This window comes from Agelaius tricolor, unplaced genomic scaffold, assembly GCF_023055355.1.
Source record: "Agelaius tricolor isolate 1412-34295 unplaced genomic scaffold, bAgeTri1.0.p SCAF_1, whole genome shotgun sequence".
Taxonomy (NCBI): domain Eukaryota; kingdom Metazoa; phylum Chordata; class Aves; order Passeriformes; family Icteridae; genus Agelaius; species Agelaius tricolor.
In genome coordinates, this window is record NW_027269261.1 from 83,678,106 (window position 1) to 83,698,583 (window position 20,478).

General features: G+C 41.0%; 1 protein-coding gene across 20 annotated transcripts in view; it reads left to right on the forward strand.

Annotated features, from left to right (window-relative positions):
• Window positions 1-205: 205 nt before the first annotated feature.
• Window positions 206-20,478, forward strand: part of MYT1L (myelin transcription factor 1 like) — a 308,980-nt gene continuing 288,707 nt past the window's right edge. For 18 of the 20 annotated variants that reach the window (XM_071441425.1, XM_071441472.1, XM_071441506.1 and 15 more), the window contains exon 1: window positions 6,807-6,831. The gene's annotated coding sequence lies outside the window, so the exon portion shown is untranslated. Of the gene's footprint in view, window positions 411-6,806; window positions 6,832-7,051; window positions 7,429-20,478 lie in introns of those variants that run through there. The other 2 variants (XM_071441443.1, XM_071441433.1) reach the window with 2 other exon arrangements.

Below are 20,478 nucleotides of genomic sequence, written 5' to 3' on the forward strand. Positions count from 1 at the left end.
AAATTTTTTTTTATCTATTTAACAGAAGGTCATATGCCGGGGATTTGGAGCTGGTGAAAAAAAAAAAATGTGGAGGAAAAAAAAAAGGCATCTCAAGAGGATGAGTGGGAGTGCGTGCATTAGAGGATGTATGTGGAAGTAAAACAGATCCCTCAGGCCTGCTAGCCTATCCTACTGCATTTGTCATTCCTGCCAGGGCGACATTTTTTCCCCCTAAGCTTCTGCACACTAAAGAGAGTGAGAGCTTTTTCCCTGCAGTCTTCTTGAAGCCCCCCTGGTTTTTTTTTACTCAGTGTTGGTGGGTGTATTTTAATATATATACACATATTTTTTTTTTTAAATTCCCTGGAACATGGGGTATCTTTTCTGTGTTCAATGAAGAAAAAAGCAGCCTTTTCTGGGTCTCTGTGGTATGCTTCTTACTCCTCATCCTTTCAAAGTTTTAGTAAGCCAGGGTGTTTCTTAACCATGCTGAAATGTCTTGCTTATGTTTAACTTGCAAATGGTTAACAGTGCAGGTGTGGGCTGTGTTTTGTGCAGGGTGGGGGTTGATTCTTGCAGCTAACTGGGAAGATTATTGTGATTTTTGTAGTCATTCTGTAGCTTGTACTTAAATGTCCATTGTTTGCTCTTTTCAAGTTTTTCTGGCATTACTGCTGTGCAGCTGAAATTGTATTGGGCTGTAGAATAGCTGATAAAAAGATCCTAAAGAATATGTTTAGTATATGACTGCATAATGTTGCATGCATTAAGCATGTTGTTGTTTATATAAACTTGCTGCATGTGGACAGTACTTGTTTGATATGGAGAACCCGAGACAGAAGCTTCACAGATTAGAATGCTCAATGACAGCCGAATGCAATTAAATAAAAGAAAGTAAGATACCGTATTTGGCACTAAAATGACTTTTGAAAACAATGGATTTTTACTTTTAAGGGGAACACTTGTATAAGAGTAGCTTTTTTGAAACAACACTATCTTAAATGTTTCATAGCTGTAATACATTTTTTTAAAGAGAAGAAGCTTTGTAAATAAGGAGTGATTAATTCAGTTAACTCTTTGAAAACATCACAGTATATATTTCAATTTTAAAATAGTTATGATAAGTAGTCCATGTACGTTTAGTGAAGATCTGTTAATCCTATTAATTTAGTGCTAAAATGTAGACAAACAGTATAAAGGAAAACAACTTGTGTCAGTAAGAAGGAAACTACCTACTGTTCTATGGAAGAGGTGTTACACAGGTTTGTTTCTTTTAATTGTCACTAACAAAGATTAAACTCAATCGAACAGAAGCATGGCATTTTCTTCTGAGTTCTGACCAATGTGCACAGCCTCATCTAGGCAGAGGAGGTTTTTTTAAACCTTTACTTGTTTTCTGAAGAAGTAATGTGAGGATAAAAGTAGACTTTTTATATGATAAATACTTTGCCTGGCTGATGATACTCCTTTAAAGGTAGAAAAGGAGAAATGCAGTACTCCCTTTCTTGCAAATAAATACTTACGGATTTTATTTGTAATCTATGGGGAATATTTTTTTATATTTCCCACTTGCCATGGAGAAATGGTTACGGGTGCTGGATTTCAGGTGGTGAGAAGTGTCACTTCTATTGAGGGCAGCTAGAGACTAGATCTCTGACTTGTCTACATTAAGTGACTTACCTTAAATTACTTGATTAAATTTCCTATTTTTTATGGGTTTATTTTTGTTTGTTTTAGAAGACACTCTGCAACAGACCTAGCATTAATTTGTTATGACAGTCTATCGCTGATAGTTGTTTAAAGGGAAATCTTTTTTCCTATCACTCTGATTTCAGAAAGAGTATCTTCCTTGTACATTTTAAAAAAGGAGTAAGATTTAATGCTTTTTTTGCATCCGCCATATTTATCATGCCTGTTGGGATCTGTGGTGGAAGTTAGCTCACAGAACTAGTTTCACACTCTGAGCTCAGCCCAGTGCAGCTCTGACAGCTGCAGGGAGTGGAGGGTGTCTGAAACGGTGCTGGTTTCCTCAGTGGACTTCAGTTGGAAGTAATGGCATACTGTGCATTAGCAGACTGTCTTATAGCACACAAAGGTTGAGGTCTCCGTCTTATCCCCACCTCCCCCCTCCACTTGAATTGTCAGCATCTTCCCAAGGCTGGTGAATAAAACTGCTAAAGTTCGGGAAAAGCCTAACAGATAACGCAGTCAATTCCCTTTCCCTGCCCCCCAAAAGTTAATTACCGAGCTTGGTTGGATTCCTCCCCGCCACCCTGACATTTGACTGCTGCTAATTCACTGATTAATCTCATTAATGTGATTATAGCAGGATTTGGAGTTGGCTGCCATTGTTCTGCAGACAGCGCCATTCAGCGCCGGCCCTCGCCGCCCCCCTCGGCGCGTCGGTGCTGTTCCTTCAGCACCGGGAGCTGTCCGGCTCACCGGGAGCTGTCCGGCTCACCGGGAGCTGTCCGGCTCGCCGGGAGCTGTCTGCGCTCACCGGCCCCGTGCCCTGCGACTGCTCCCGGAGGTAAAGGCAGGAGAGGCTTCATGCTTTCTAATTAGGTGGCAGGAAGATGGCTGTGGTAAAGCGCCAGTCTCTTAATTTAAATGAATTTAAATTCTTCCTCTCTTCCAAGAGCTGTCTTCGTCTGCATTCTGTTTTCTGGGATCGATCCATGGGGCAGTGGAGTTTAAACAGCACTTCTTTGCAGCAGTGCAATTTAACTCACAGAAGGTGAGGGACATTACAGGTGTTGTCATACTTAGCCAGACTTTTTCATCCTAGTAAAAAGTGCTTTGTTGAGCTAAATTTTTTCATTTATCTGTTTGGTTTTGTTTTTTTTTTTTTTTTTTTTTTTTTTGTGCAAAACTCCCCAGCATACTCCAGCTCGTCACCTCAAAAATTATGTTTGCTCCCACCAACACTATTGTGCCCAGGGTCTTTCCTGCAACTGCTCTGCAAATGCCCATTTTCCAGAGTTTGACAATAGGAAGCATTTTATTGATTTAAAATTGATCTGGAAGATCTTTCTAAGGTCTCCTTATACATATAAATGACTTTTGCAGTCTTCAGTTGCAACACTATTTTATATTCAAGTTCTCAGGTTAGGCAGTTTTAAATCAGACTAGGAAAAACCTTAAAGTCAGTCACTTTATGTAGCACTGGGGCTCTGCCCTATTTGGTATTTTTACTTTTATTATCTAGAAGATACATTGTTATCATTTAATAACAGCAAATTGCACATGCGCAGTAACTTTTTTTTTTTTTAACCGTCTTCTCTTTCATTTGTATTCTTTATGAGCGTGACCCTGTACTGGAAAAACTGAAGCCACACATTAAACTCTAGTGTGTGAAGGATTTGCCAGGACAAGCAGCGAACTCCTGCAAACCACTAAATTCAAAATACTTTTAAGAGAAAGTGTCCTGCTGAAATAAAGGGGTAATCTGTTAAAGAACACACTACGTTTTAAAGGATTTAAGTGTAGTAAATGTCAGTGAAACGTCTGCAGCCACTGCAACCTATGGATAAATAACAATTTATGTTCAAAACTGAGAAAGTGCACTAAACCCAAAAAAAGACAGTTCCTATTTTCTACTATGACTTTCACATAGGTTCTCAGTCACTGATACTATATTCTTAGGGTTTCCTATTTTTTTTGTTTCCTTTTCTTTTCATTTCTTTTTCACTCAAAATCAAAAGCCCAGTGAGTAAAGTATTGTCTCCTTAACTGCTTTAGAGAACTATATGTTTAAAGGATGTATAAAATAGGATTGCATAGGAACAGGTTTTAACAGTGACAGCCACAATATGCAAGCCAATTAAGGCTGCTCGTTAGCGGGTATATTCTTGTAATACTCCTGTCAAGCTGAAATTGTACTCCCTTATTGACAGTAGTGGGTCTGATGCTTGAATTCTGTTTTCTGTGTTTGTCTAATGTTTCAAGACTCACTAGAAACTGCAACTAGCCAAAAAGTAAAAGAAATTGAAGGTTTTCAAGCATATTTTACCTGAAGTTTGCTAACCTGGCCAACTTAACCTGCAGGAAAAATACTGTGCTCTCATTAACGCTGCTTAAACATGACCTGCATCTCCTTTTCCCCATGGATAATGCACACTGACGAGACACAGGCTGGGGGAGGGAGAATCCAACCCACACCATTAAACCCATACCCTAGTATCTTATGGAGGATAATTAGGCCAATGAATAACGAGTCTCCCAAATTTCTTTCCAGACTGTTTTTTTGGTTTTTTTTTTTTTTTGTAAATGCTTCTAATTTATGCAGTGGCCTCCCCCACCCCCCTTAATACTCACCAGTACAAGATTTATGTACATTTTGTCCTGATTAGAGAAAATACTCTTTTTGCCTTCAGTGGGAGAAGCAGTGGCTCTTTTCTTTGTGCCACCACAAAGGCTGGACAAGATGATGAGGTTCTTTTTCCCATAGAAATCACCTTCCAAAAGTTTGACCACACCTGCCGTGATACATGTACCACATAGTTGCCTTCATTAGCCTTTTAGATCCTAGCTAGGATCTAACATAAGGAAGCTAGCTCTAACAGAGAGAGACAACTTGATTTTTCAAATGCAAATACCATTATCCAAAGGTTCTGCATGTAAACCTGACGTTAGAAAATGCTGAGATTCATCTGTAGGGGTGTAGATACCCTATACATTTACAGGGGGGCCCTTTAATCACCACGTGTGCATGTGTGCTTCTCAGGCTACGTTGATTTGTGTGGAAAAAACCCAAACTGACATGCCCTTGCTACGACACAAACATGGTAGATCTCCCTCCCCGCTACGAGGAGGCTTTTCTCCCGGCAGACCGGCTCCCCCCTCCCGCCCCCGCCCTGCGCGGTGCCCTCCGCGCTCCCCGGCCGCACCTGCGGCCCGGCCGCTCCCGAGGGCTCCGCGCCTCGGTCTCGGGGGAGCCCTGCGAGTGCAGGGAGATGTAATCAGAGATGACAGAGAAAAAATAAGGAAAAGAAACCCAAACAAAAACCCCAAACCACGAGCGAGGTGGAGATGGCATGGGGGGGGCGGGGGGGGGGGGCGGGGGAAGAGACACGTAAGTCCCTTTTTTTTCCTTTGCCTTCTGAGGGAAACACTGTGTTTTCCACCAAAAGCGTGGATGTCGTGAGGACTCTGCTATTGTTAGTCCCTGCCCCAGCAGGCTGGCTTTCCCCCTAAATCCCAGTGAAAAACTTCCCCCCACCCCGCTAAGCCTCTCTCCTGCTATCGGAGTGCGGCCGTGGAGCTGCTCTGACGGCTTGGGGTGCGAAGGGCTGGTACGCGGAGCCTCGGCTTCCCTTCCGAGCGCAGTGTGTGCTGCCCGGCAAGGCTGGGTGGGGAGGGAATGGCAGCCTCTACAGTAACCGACATGTCTGCTGTTCACACGTCAGGCAGAGCGGGCTCGGGAGGGATTACCTCCCAGGGCAAGCTTGAGGAGGGTGTTCCTCCTGACTTTTGGGTCAGACCCCCCCGCTTCTGTCGCGGCCAGCAGGGGCTGCCCGCGGTGCCCTGCCAGCCGCGGGGCTGCCCGCACCGAGCACCGCGGAGCAGGGCGAGCCGCGGCAGGAAGGGAGGGAGGGAGGGAAGAAGGGAGGGAGGGGTGCGGGGAGGAGGGGGCTGCAGCAGCACAATGGCAACGAGGAGGGCAACGACACCGGCAGGCGCGCGTGTGTGTAGGGAGGGCGTGTGGGCTGTATGCGTGCGCTAGCCAGGGTCCTTCCCGGGCGGAATAGCCTGCCTGCAGGGATGGACGCGCGGGGCGGGCGGGACCCGGCAGGAGGCGCGGCGGTGCCCGGGGCAGGGGCCGGGACACGGCAGGGCTGAGTCCGCGGGGGCGTGCGGAGTCGTGCCAAGGCAGGGGGGAGCCGCCGCCTCCGCGTAAAGATCACAGCCTGTCACGCTGCTACCAAAATGACATTTCGGGGACGGGTTTAAACGAAGCGACTCCCCGCTGTCAAGCCGCTCCCGTCGCAGGGACATCCGGCAGCCTGGGGGCGAGCCCTTTAGGGACTCTGCCCACGGGCGGGTGACCGCCAGAGAAAAGCCTCTGCACAGCCGTGGAAGGCGGTGAGGTGCCTCTTCGCAGTCATTGTCTTTGTGACACGTTTAGTAAAGCGGTCCCTGGCTAAGCGAAGGCAGCGAGAGCCACAGAATCCACGTCAAATGGCTGGGGAAACGCTGCTAAGGGTTTGTACATGCAAAGCTGGCCCTTTATGCATATGAGCCCTGGTTTCTGTTTGGGCTCTTGATCACATAAAGTTGAGCTGCGCAAGTAGCTAATGGTGTAAGGCTGCTAATCTTTTCTTCTGTAAATAGTTAATTTCTTTTGTTTCAAAGGGGAGAAGATGGTGTGAACAGGTAATATAAGCAAAGCTTCAGCAGAATTAACTAGAAACCCTGGTGAGGTACCCCAGCAGAACAAACGATGCTTTCGGTCATTATTTTCTTTAAAATATACATTTAGAAACCTAATTGGGGACTTCTTTTTATTTTTCTTTTTTTTTGGGGGGGGGGGGGGGGGGGGGGCGGGGGGAGTTCTCTATCGGAGACACCATTTTACGCCAGCACAGAGGCAGGGGAGTATTTTTAGCGGTCTCCCCTCCCGGGCGGCTGCGGCGTTTCGGCGTTCCCCTCCATTGGGTGGAACACAGCGCCGGCGCGGCGCCCCCCGCCGCCGGGGAGCCCGGCCGGGGTGCGCGGCCCCAGCCCTGCCCGCCTCCCGCCGCGCCGCGGGGGCCGGGCCTGCGCGGCCGCGCCGGGCACTGCACCGCGCCGCGGGGCCGGCGGGATGGATGCGCGCCGCGCTGCTTAAAGGATGCGGGCTCAGGCGGGGTAAGTCAGCAATCTGCTACGGATGCTGTTCTGCTGCAGTAATGTGGTCTCTAGGGGAACTAGGGCTTGATGCATGCTACGCTGCCTAGGCTTCCTCCAGCCCGTCGCCTCTCTGCTGCTCTTAAATGGAGGTTACAGCTGATCCATCAGCTACAGAGCTGCACGCATGCCCACCTTCTCAGCCTTCAGTGGTGGAAACTTATTAATTTCTGCCTTCGACTTCAGGCCCGTTGGTTTCCTGTCTGAAAGCATTATTACTTTTGTCCATGTGGCAAAATAATTAGCATACAGATGAGAAGGGATCCTGCCTCTGAGCCTCAGTCGCAGGAGAAGATGTGCAGTGGAAAGTTGATTGGATGAATGGAGAACAAATGGTGGGCGTTCAAAAGCATTAGGAGAGTTTTGTTGTCGTGGAGCAGGTTTGTCAGTTTTCTGGGTGAATCTCGTAAGATGGAAGGCAGGGTGGCTGGTGCTGAGACGACTGCTTGACAGACTGTGGCCTACTTGAAGGTGCACGTTTGGACTGCATGCATAGATAATTCCTTTGGACTACTTTGTTTTGCAATTCTGCGGCTTTCCCTTTCCTGTTCTTTCAAGGTAAATATGTCCTTTTATCACCGTTGTTGCTTGCAGGGCACTTTGCTGTTGTTGACAAAGTGATGGAAAGTTCAACTCTTTGGGCAGTTAACAAAGGAATAGCTTGTACTTCTTCCACCCCAGCTCCACAACACATACTCCTGTGCATAGAGCTGGAGGAGGCTGAGCAGCTCGGGGCCCGATCCTGCTCTCCCTGAAGTCAACGGGGAGTTTGACATTGCTTCCAGTGAGAACAGGATCGAGCTCTCAGTGATTGTTGTTTTAATAATGACTGTTGGAAATGTCAGATTTCTGCTTCCTATTTTCTAGAACAATGTGGGCAGACCTGTAAAATTAGCAACTACTGTTTCAATGAAAGCCCTGCTGTGATTAGTTTTGATTGGTGTGGTATGCATTTTCTTGGTTGAAAGGGAAAAAATGCTTATTTAACACAAACTCGACAGTAATGCTAAAGCCCAAGTTGCAGATTGACAAATTGCTAGTGATTCTCTCAGCTCTATGTATCTCTGCTACATATGTGTCCTTATAAAGGCTTATTTTTTGAGGGGAGAAAAAAGAAAAAAAAACAAGCTATCTGTGAATTAGATATTTTTTTGTCACATAATAATACTGAGTCAGACTGGAATCCCACTTCTCGAACAGAGCATCCATTGATGGGCATTTCTTATATAATTCTGATGCTGTGTATAAAATATGGGGTACTTGAACATTTAGTTATGTTTGCTTTTTTTTGTGTAGTCATTTAGGAATATTTTTATTCAATTCTGATGATTTCTAACCTCCTTAAAAATGGTGATTTTCATTTTAACTGACCTAATTTTGAAACTGCATTTAAGGTTGTGGTTAAGTAGAAATTATTATCTGGTAATTGTCTTTACATAGTTCTTGTGACTATTGTAAAACAGTTTAATAGATTATTTGCTGTAATTTGAGTGGTGTGGGGGTTTTGTTACCTTTAAGTATATTGTTGGGGAGAACAACAGCTACAGTTCCAAATGATGTTTAGTTTTTACCTTTCTCTCCCTTTCTTTTTTGTTTTTTAATTGCCATTTCAGTTCAGTGTGATAGTTTATTTTTAAAAATTTCCAAACGAATAAAAGTCTTTGTCATGTCACTCTGCTAACAAAAAAGCCCCCCAAATATTGGAGCAAACTGTTAACCCTTGCTGGGCAATTCGCAGGTACCCCATATGATTTATTAAGGTTGATTAAGTTTGGAATGATAAGGTTAAACTTGGTTGCTGTAGTGTTGTCTGATAACTATATATTTATAGTTGTTTGCAATATGACATATTTAAAAACAATTAAGATGGCAACACAACACTTTGAACATTAGAAATACAGAGTGATGCAAGACTATGTAAAAACCAGGATCTTTCTAAGTAACTATGTTTTTCTAAAAACTACATTGATTTGTCAAGTGAAACAAAGAGAAGAGTAAATGATTACAATGAGTAAATATAGAATTAGGTATATTTTAATCTGATCTGAATAGTAGATTCAATTTTGTATGTATTTTACAGCTTGAACTTTCTGGAGAGTGAATGTTCTTCCTCCCCATTCCCCCCCCCTTTCCCCCCCATTTTCACCAACAAGGGCAATAGTTAAATGCTAAACATTTGCAGCGGTTTCTTTGTTTTAGATTCAAATACCCAGTTATATGCCCACATTTTCAAAAAGGGCATCAGTTTTATTATAGTAGTTCTTGGTTCATAGTATGACTTTGTTGTTTTACTCTACAGTCTTGGATGTTACATATTATAAAATTGAGCAACTGTGTGTTTGGAGACAAAGACAATTAAGAAAGAAGAGGAGCTACTTCAGTATAATCAGAGATATATGATTTCTCCAGATTTGTTAAGGACTATTTTTGAGGGTTTCTGTTTTTCTTGTTCTCTTCTATTTTGTTTAATTTTTGTGTTGAAGAGATGAGTAAGATATGCAAAGGAATATTTTGATTATATACACATACATGCTACACATATGCGGCAGACTATTAGCAAGGCATAGAAACTTTGCTATATGAATGGCAGAAAAGAAACTGTTTTGAAAACTGTTCTGTGGTGGTCAGGCTTTTATATGGACTCTAAAAGAATGAAAATATAATTCCCATGCATTAGCATTTCCATGGGAAATGAGCATGGGTATTTCTAAGTGCATTGCACAAGCACATTTATAAAACAAAGTTGTCTGTGTTAGAATCATTTCTTGATCAACTTTGAGAACAGTCATTGTTTTTTTGAGAGAGTCAGTGGTGGAAAAGTACTTTGATAATAAATAGCTATGCAGCACTGAATATCCTCATGGAAATACTGAGTTTAATATCACTTTGTCTGAGCTTGATAAATGTTTGCATCATGATGATCAACTTTCAGTAAAGATGTGAAGTTCCTGATAGTATAGTACCAGAAAACTTTATGGCTGTGGATTACTTACTGACCTTTTCTTTCTCGTAATAGGAATAATGAGAAATGCTAATGAGATTATCAGTGCTGTTTTAAACAGAAGTGCAGCCAGATTTCTATGGAGTAAAAATGGGTGCAGACCAAATAGCATTGTCTTCTCCACATATCCTAGATTAAAAAGTCACAAGGAGAAAAAAAAATCAAAGCTTTTGTAGCTTGTTGACAAAGATTATCTCTTTAGAATACTTCACAGTATTTTGCATTGATTAGAATCACTCTGTCTATTTCAGACATAGAAGAAAAAGCAGCAAAATGTAATGAAACTGAAATGAAGGGGAAACATCTTGTGTGGGGAGAGGGAGTTGAATGTGGAGACAGACAAAAATCACAATAGAATTTTTGATCCCTTAAAGGGATCATACTTCTAGTCATGAAAACAGTAAACATTATTATTAGATCAGATTTAAAATCCGATCTCGGATCAGATTTTCAGTGTGTATATACTGGTTCAGCATGTTTGCACTGAAGCTGCAGATGTGGAACACAGTCGCCAAGTAAGGAAGCTGGCCAGCTTGGTGGTGGAAATAACCAGGGCTGCAGGGTGCCCCAGAGAGAACCATCAAATCAGGTCAGTATAGAACTGTCTGGTAGGTTGTAAACAATAGGAAATCAATGTTGTGTCTGCCAGTAGACCCTTTGGTTTGCTGAAACTCCCACCTGCCTAATGCATCTGGGCAGTTGGTTTGAGAAAACAGTTTCCTTCAGGATAAATTTCATCTTTCTTGAAGGTCTATCATAGCCAAATTGATTATAGTTCTGCACCAGGCAAACACATAAACATCTGTAAGGTCACAGATTTCCAACCAAACCAGTACTGGGGTGGGTTATTTTGCGAGGTATTAAAGGTCTGCATTTCTCATACCTTATGTCGTCTTGGCATTTTTTATCAGGAATTTGGTTACAAAGGGCATAGTATACAACAAATATATGTTCACTTGGTATGGCTTCAGCTGGTTTACAAGTCCTGTGCCTTGCTTGGTGCAGTAATGAAGTGAATTAGGGCAAAGCAGCAATTTAAGAAAAAATATTTTTATGAGGGGTTTTAAAAAGGCTGCTGTTTTGTTCCTACTTTGCATGATCCTGCTTCTGACCCCAAAGAAAAGAGAGCAGTGAGCTTTGGAACAGGCTTGTAATAGTATTTTATAGGGTGACAGGCCAAACATATTTCTCATGTGGCTCCAGTAAAATCAAAAGAGGACATCTCCTCACTCTCTCAAGATTTTTTTATTAATAATATTGTTTATAGGCAGAACATAATGTAAAGTATAGTTACCATTCAAAAAAGACTTTAGACTATTCACTGAATGGCTCATTTTTTCCAGGCTTTCTGGTGATGTCGTTTCCCTCATGTCCTGTCCCCCCAAATAGAAATAGTTATACTATTGCAGATGTAATACTGCAATGTTTATATTTCATATCAACAGCTTGCTTTATTTTTCCAAGGGAAATCCCCTTTTTCCCTCCTGTCTCTAGCCAATACTGGAGGATATTACCATGGGAATAAAATTTTTATGCCTAATTTTAGTGTTCCTCTGCCTAATGTAGTGTGAATAAGTACCATGTTACAGCATTTAACCTAGTCCATCTTTGTCACTTTCTGAACAGTTCCTCAGTTCAAATAAAATAGTCAAAATGCAGAAAGAGAAGATCTCCAAAGATCTCCAAGGTTTGTTTTGAGGATAAACTGTAGGGAGTGTATGTTCTGGCGTTCTTCAGTGCTACAGCAGGGCATTCTCTCACATAAGGAATACTACTGAAAGGGGTTTCCCAGGCCTCTTGTGATACTGTAAATCAGTGGCTCATCCTTTTATTTCACATCTCCTACGCCAGGACTGTTGAATTCAGTGTATTAGTTTTCAGCACTGGTGATTTGTTTTGCCATGTTTGAATATGAAACTATCTTTATAACATAGTTAAAACATATATTAGTTATTAGCATACATTGTGGCTGTCATATCCTATGAACAAATACTCAAGATTTTTTAGGGGCTGTCCTGGGGTGACATTATGATGCTTGTATCCCAAATAATCTGTGCTGGTTTTGCTCGATATTAACTTCTGCACCTTTAAGCCTGGATCAGAGAGTGAAGGGGGGAGAGAAGAATGGGCATATTTTGGAAGAACTCATACTGTTATGCCATCGAAAATGATGAGGTTGACTACAGATACTTTCTTTGTATCTTTATAATACTCTTGGTATGTCTAGCACAAATTATTATGAATTCAGAATTATGTTTCAGCAGTGTCTTGGTTATGCTGCATGGTTTGAATTAAAAATCCAGAAAAACAGATTCCTTGGGCTGGGAGTTGACACTAAAAAGTAATGCTTGTGTTTTTTCAGCATGTGCAAGCACAAAGTCCATTCCGGGTCTTGCTAGGAAACACCCAGAGTTTACACAGGTCAAGTTAAAATACCCTCACACATAGAAAAAGATGTCTGTTCCAGCAGTGGTAAGATGCCTGTACAGTTGATACGTTATGTATTTACTAAGAGAAACAGATTTACTGCTCTTCAAGAATTTCACAATCCGCTGTTCCTTTGGCTGTGATCAACCTGCACCCAGTCTCAAACTCCAGTTTTCATCAAACTCCAGATCTTATCACTTCCAATGATGAATAAATGTTTTTCTCAACCTTTTAAAATACTCTGCATGTTTGGATCTACTTGAGCTAAGGGCATTACTATCTATGGAGTTACTGGACCTCCATATTCCAGGAAAACCGCATACTTCAGTCATCAGGGATAGTGGGCTCAGGCCAGGCTGCAGCATTCTCACAAGAACCAAGGTGGTTTTTGGACATTGCATGTGTAGAGATGGAGAGGTTGTGATGAGAGGAATGAGTAACAATGTCACATCAGGGAAAAAGAATCAAACAGTCAATTAAAAGGAAACTGCTGGTGGAAAAACTGAGGTTCTGTTAGCCAACATACAGAGTTTGGATGCTAAGAAAAATGAGAATTCTGCGACCCTTGGACATATGACCTCAAAAAAGAGAAGGAAAAGAAGGAGAAGTGGATATGGACAACAAGCTTGTTTAAGAAGGATTACACAGAGGAGTCAGGAGATGTACGTGGAGGGAAGTCATGAACCCAAGGACCAGCTGGAAAGGCAAAGAAGCTCAGGTAAGTTTATTTTTACATGTTACTTCTGCTAGTTTGTTCTGTTTTTTCCCAGCTCTAGGAAAACTTGTTCTTTCTCTTCAGTTCTTTCATTGCTCTCTTAGAGTAGTGTCTGATTACAAAGGGACAGGAAACAAAGAAAATGCCTTTCAAATAGCCAGTTTATTTTAGCACTCCTATATGCACTGTCAATTTTAAGTAAAAACGAAACCAAAAGATAAAATACACCCCACCCAGTATTCATAAATTTGTCCTAAATATAGATAAATATCTGTGGGCATGTAGAATTTCTGTGACTAAATATCAGTTCTTTGCATGCAGGGGCAAAAACAATGGCAATGAAACTGACACCTTAGTATGCCATTAAAACAGATGGGAAACAAGACTGTTAAAATTAGACTTGTAATTATATTCCAAAACTGTGTTTTCTGTGAATAAAATGTATACATGTAGTGGAACCTTCATACATGCAGCCCCTTGCTTTCTGAGAGTAAGCCAAATGCAACATTTTTAAAAATTTTTATTTCAGGAAACTGAGCCATTTTGATGTTGGCTCAGAGAAGCTGCTCACTGAATTAAACAATAGCAGCTATCTATTTCCATTCATGGATTTTCAGGTTGATCTTTGCTTGAACATCCCCTTTTATCTTTAGGACACTGTCAGCATTTTTCAGCAAGTATTCTTTAAATGTTGAGAATGAGGAAGGCCTCTTTTACATCTTCTTTTACAGTGTGCTAGTGCCTTATCAGCTCCGGAGATGTGCTCATAGCAGAAAGGCTGGTAAAGTGTCTGGGTGAACTCCAGCTGCTCTGAAGAACTTTCTCAGGGGTCTCTGCCCTTTCTGAACAGATTGCTGTCTGTTCAGTCACTTACTGCCATGTTTCTGCAACTGGTATCTGTGGTAGTCCACCCTCTGTATCCAAGGTCTTGAAAAGGTGCTAAATTTAAAATAGCCATCAATGACAGACTTTCTGAACTGCCCACTATGAGGCTGATCCCTTTCATATCTTATGAGGAAAAAAAAAAGTGGGAAAAGGATGGAGATTTTTATCTATGACCTGTCCAATCTAACAATGCCTTTTTTGTTTTGTTGTTGCTTATCAGTGACCTTGCCTGAGAAGAAGCAGATGATGTTTAGAAGAAAGAAAAGAAAGAGAAGGTAGATATTTTCTATAGGTCTGTTTGGCCTTTGTGACACAACATGCTGGAGAAAAGGCATACTTGAATAGTTTACCTTGAAGGCTGAGCATCCTGATTTAGCAAATGCAGGCCCTGCAAAGCAGTATGGGATAAAACACCCAGTCATTTCACTGCACTGTGTTTCATAGACAGCTCTGCAAAGCAGGTCTCATCCCATATACCTTGTTCCTTTACCTCCTACCTGCCCAAGAGCCAGCACAGATTGCCACAGTGTTAATTCCAGCCAACTCCAGTGGAAAATAAGGGCATATGACAAGATCGCACATATGTTAATGACTCATGCACCCTGAACTTTTTATTTGTCGTTTTATATGTTATTTGATATAGTTAATAAATTTTTATTTTGCAAAAACTGTGATGGATGTGTTCTGTTTGAAAAACTGACATGGAACATCCTTTTCCTATGCCCATGCTTCTTGCCAAACTCAGTAAAATGTGGTTAACTTGAAATTCAGTTTTTTTTAGCAGTCATAAGTGCAGCTTACTCAAAGAGCAGAACAATCAGATTCAAAGCAGTACTGCCAATAACACATATCAGAGTATGCTTCTGAGGCTTCCAGGAATTGTATTCAGATTGACTCCTATAATTGGTCTTCTGTATTCAGAATCATAAGTATTTCTACTCTTAGTGAAAGCATCTTCCTTTTTGGTTTTAAAGGTGTTTTTAATTTTGAAAATATACATCAGAAGCCACTGAGCAATACATGTATCTTTGTTTCCGGATGCCGGGTGAGTCACTTGAGGAACTAGGAAAGAAAAGATAGAGCAGCTTTTTGAGAATTACAGTTAATGAAGTAGCTATCTTTATAAATATTTTGGTCTAGAAAACTGTCTTTGCATTGCAATATTGCAAGAGGATTCCTAAAAATGTGAGCTCTACATAGATTTCATAATTTAATAGAGGTTAGTGAGCCACATCTTGTAACTACTCAAAAGTCTCACTTGTGTTTATGTACTCAGAAGTTAAGAGAAGTGTGAATGGGATATCTCACTAGCTAATTTGCTTGCTTGCTTTTTGTATATTTTACAAGAGTCACAGTTGCACCTTTAGGTAATACATATAAATCAACACCTTTTTTAAGTACCTAAGATTTGTCAGCACCAAGTTGGTAACCACAACTAAACAGTCAGGGTTTGCAGATTCCCAGAGCCACCACGCCACTAATTTCTTAGTGTATAAATGCTTCTGATTTTGAGGCATTTCCATTGATAGGTCTATATAAACTTGGTGCAAAATTTAGAACTGAAATTACAGTGTCATGTATCTAAAAGCTTTGCTTCTGTTATTGATGATGCTAGATTTGCACCATGAGTCTTGGTATGTTTAAATCAGTTGTGGAGTGCTCCTACTTCATAGCAAATTTTATTTTATGCCTCCATCTTCTACTTTTCCTCAATTTCATATATATTTTTTAAAATCTGATAAAAGTGAAATGCTGAACATGCAGGGAAAACAGGTACTAAAATATGAAAAGACATGAGAACTCCACTGATTTGTTCCATATGTTTGTAATGGTACTATAGACTTGAGTAATGAAACATGAAACAATAATATGGGGAAATGAAGGAAGAACCAGGGCTCTCAAAAAAACCCCACCAAAAAGCCAGGAATTGGGGGAAGCTGAGTTTAAATTCCTTGAAATTCCTTAAGCAGAGTTCTGGGGTCTCACAATGCTAAGCATTTCCTTCCAGATTGCCTGAAAATTGCATAAACTATCCTGAATTCCAAAATTCTCCTGTCTAATGGTGTCTTTTATTTGTATGGACTTCATGACTCCCTGTATGGAGTCCAAGGAACATATGGATGACACTCTTAGGCTTATGATTTACTCTTGCGTAGTCCCGCAAGGAGTAGGGATTTGGACTCCATCCTTAAGAGTTCCTTCCAACTTGAGGTAATCTGTGGCCTTATGATTCAGCTAACTTGAGTTCTAGACAACCTGTATTCCCAAGAGCTGTTCAGTGGCCCAGCTGCTTACTGGAAAATATTTCTACTGTGAACTGGAGCTTAAAAGTATTTGCTGTGGGAGAAATGGGGCTTTTTCTTACTCATCTGTAGTATTTTGACGTAAGGATGCAGTAAGTTGGGAGATTCCACCTGTTGCTCATTTTTACTAGCCAGTGGATAATTAGGAACCAAAAATTTAGGGCTAGAAACTGAGAAAGCAAAATCAGTAGCCTTCTTGATATTTTTTTATTAATACACATTCTGAATTTTCATATATGAGAATTACAGATTTCAGATCATAGTTTATTGTTTTTAAAGAAGAAATTTTGACCTCATTGTTAATTGTAACCCTTAAATGTCCAAAAACTGTCTCAAGTGTTCAATCATACACTTAAATGTTATTTTTCTGCTGAAACGTCAGAATATTAGAACCATGGTAACAGCAAAAAGAAATTGCCAGACATCTATATTAGTACAAAGAGACAATACATTTGCATGGCTACATTTACAGAGCCAGTGGCCTAATCCTGTTCCACTGAAGTAATTGAGAATTTTTTGAAGGGAGGAAAGCATTCTGTGTTAATTGCTAGGTTTTTCGGCTGTTAACTTACTTTTCCAGTGTGGCTTTCAAAGCAATTCCATGTAAGATAGAATTATTAACCCATGCTTTATAAATTGAATTCTTGATTTCTTTATCGTTTTGCCCAACTTCTGAATACTAAATTTGATCTTGACATTTATTGCTACATTGTCCCTTCATCAACCAGTACCTTGGTTACGGTAAGCTTGAAAACAACATTCCCCAAGAGGTATCACACCCGTGACATAAGCCAAGAAGTATTTTTCTGTCCTCTCTGGAGGCATGTTGCTGCCCCTGTTTACAGGTAGCCTGTAACACTAATGATCAAAACAGTATCAAATTGAAAGGCATAGGATATCAGCATTATTCAACTTTTCTCTTTACTACGAATTGTGTAATTGATACATTCATAACCATTTGTGATAAGATCCTAGCTACAAAATAGTCTTTTAAATACAACCAGCCTCTTTTTCTTCATTTTCCTTGAAACTGTTTTGTTTGCCTTAAAGTATGCACAGGGATTTTACTCACAGAATTAAAAAAAAACCCAAAACCTGAATGCAAATGATAAATATACAATTTGCTGTAAGTACATAAACTTTTATATTCATCATACAAGACAGTAGATAAGTTCGAATGCATTGTTGCAAATCTTGAGAACCAACTATGTTATATATTAATAATGCTGGAAACATTGGGAGGAATCACATGCTTTAGAAAACAAGATGTCTGTTTTCTGAAGTAGGGCAATAATGGAAAAACATGACAATATTTCTCCTTTCAAATGAGATAGTTTGATTTTCTATTAGAAATTAGTTTTTTAATACTTTCTTAATTTATGTTACGAAATAAACTACGATTAAGTTCAAAATTCTTTTCTTTAAATCTGAGGATCTGGTTTGACTCACATAACTTTACTATTTGCTTTGCCAAAGATCCCGTTTTAAATTAGTGAGAATTAATCCATTAGCCTTGTATGACAAAAAAATTTCTGGAGCTGAAATTTCAAGGATTTATGTGGTACTGTCTTATACAAGTTTGTTTAGTCCAGTGGTAGTGAGATCTGTGCATTCCTAAATTTTGTGTAAGGGGCTTGTTTTTCCAAGCATTCATCAGGTACTGCGTGAAAATCTCATGTCTCTGGTTAGAAGGCACAAGAGGAAGGGGATTCTTTGAACATTAGACATCTACATTTAGGTCTATGTGGTTAAAAAATTGTTTTCAACAAAAGAGCTGTAGTCACTTGAAGATCATTTAGGGTTGTAGAGATTCCTACTTTGTCACTGTATGGCAGAGATACAAAAAATAGATTTGGATACACCTCATTGCTTGTGTAACATTGTGCAACAACTTCTATCTTGTGATATGCTTATCTGAATTACAATTAGCTTTGCATATAAATTAGCTGTAAACTGCTTTGCAGTACACCATTATCCTGATCCTTTTTCCTTTTTGTGCTTTTTTAGATCTTAAGAGAATTGTGTAGTGGCTTGGGTTGGAAGGGACCTTAAAGACCATCTAGCTCCAACCCCTCTGCCATGGGCAGGGACACTTTCCACTAGACCAGGTTGCTCAAAACCCCAACCAGCCTGGCCTTGAATGCTTCCAGGGATTTGGAATCTACAGCTTCTCTGCACAACCTGTTCTGGTGCCTCACCACCCTCACAGTGAAGAATTTCTTCATCATATCTAATCTAAACCTACTCTTTTTCAGTTTGAAGCCATTCCCTCTTTTCCTGTCCCTTGTAAAATGTCCCTCTCCGGCTCTCTCGTAGGCCCCTTCTCTAGAAGGGGCTTCAAGGCAGAACAACTCCAACTCTCGCAGCCTGTCTTCACAGGAGAAGTTCTCCAGCCCTCCAGTTGTCTTCATGGCCCTCATCTGGACTCGTGCCAGTCACTCCATGTCCTTCCTATGCTGAGGACCCCAGAGCTGAATGCAGTGCTCCAGGTGGGGGTCTCCTGGGAGTGATGTAGAGGGGCAGAATCATCTCCCTTGATCTGCTGGTCACACTGCTTTTGATGCAGCCCAGGAGGTGGTTGGCTTTTAGGCTCATGTCCAGCTTTCCATCCACCAGCAACCCCAAATTTTTCACCTCAGAGCTGCTCTCAATTCTTTCTCTTCCCAGTCTGTATTTGTGCTTGGGATTGCCCCAGCCCAGGTGCAGGACGTTGTACTTGGTCTTGTTGAACTTCACAGGCCCACCTCAAGCTTGTTCAGGTCCCTCTGGGTGGCATTCCTTCCCTCCAGCATATTGACTGTGCCACACAGCTTGGTGGTGTTGGCAAATTTGCTGAGGGTGCACTCGATCCCACCATCTGTGTCACCAACAAAGATGTTTGTTGATGCCAGTACCAGATTCTGAGGAACATTACTTGTCACTGGTCTCCACTTGGATATTGAGCTGTTGACTGCAACTTTTTAAGTGTGACCATTCAGCTAATTTCTTTCCACTGAGTGGTCCATCCATCAAGTCCATGTCTTTCCAGTTCAGAGATACGGATGTTGTGCAGGACACTGTCACAGGCTTTGCACAAGTCCAGGTAGATGACATCAGTCATTCTTCCTTCAACCACCTGCACTGTCACCCCATCATAGAAGGCCACCAAATTTGTCAGGCATGATTTGCCTTCAATTAAGCAGTGTTGGCTATCTCCAATCACCTCATTTTCCATGTGCCTTGGCATAGTTTCCAGGAGGGTGTTAGTTTAATCGTTGCATCTCTTTTAATACAAAAGACACTTAGCAAATTGACAGTGTGGCTTGAGAGCAGATCTGCAAATGTTAACACTAGCATTTCTAATCCAGGCTACTCACTAATTTTAGTGACTTTTTATAAAAACCCATTTCTCTGGGCCAACATGGAAAAGAAGGTGAGGAGGTAAAATAAGAACAGGATCTCCTTGATGGTGGTAAATAGCATGGTGTTCTTTTCCAAATCTATGGCAGGCACTACTGCTTGAAAGGATTTCAGTTTGATTGTACCACCTGAGAAGTAATTTGAAAAATAGCAAATAGGAGTAAAGGTGATAGATGTGTCTTGACTCGCCTTTTCCTGCTGAGCTGCGTGAAGGGGTGTAGTTCCTTTCTCATTCCATTTGGTGAGTTTCCTTTCTGTCATCTCCTTGTTTGCCAATGAGCCAGTAAAGGTATGTCTCCATCAAAATGGTCAGTATGAGTGCATGGTGTGGAAATATACCTGAGCTGGTATTAATCCCTGACTTTGGGCTGGGATGGCTGTGGAAAGTGCAAAGTGGTTGAGATGATCCTCAGTTGGTTTTGGTTTGGGTTTTTTTTTTTTTACTGAATTTTTTTTGAAAAAAATGTGAAATTTTATGAGGCTGATAGCAATCCAGTTGGTTAAATAAGCATAATTCATGTTTCCCTCCTGTTGTGTGTTTTGCAAATAGGCTTTTTTGAGAGCAGATTGATTATTAAGTGCCTGAGATAGCATGTTATGATCAAGTGACATGAAACATTTGTACCTGACATGCCTTAATGAAATGTTAAAGCAGTGTATGCTGATCTAAGAATTAAAGAAGTGTAGAGGTAACAGTGCTTTATTTGATGACAAAAAGAAAATTATATTTGTGCTAGTCCTTGCAGGTAATGCTCATCCAAGAGCTCATTTTGCCCTAGAGACCATATTGTGTATTATTTACAGGTTTGTAGAAAAATCATATTGAAAAGGATATCTGAAAGTCCAGTACAAACTTCTTCTCAAAGGCACTGAAATCA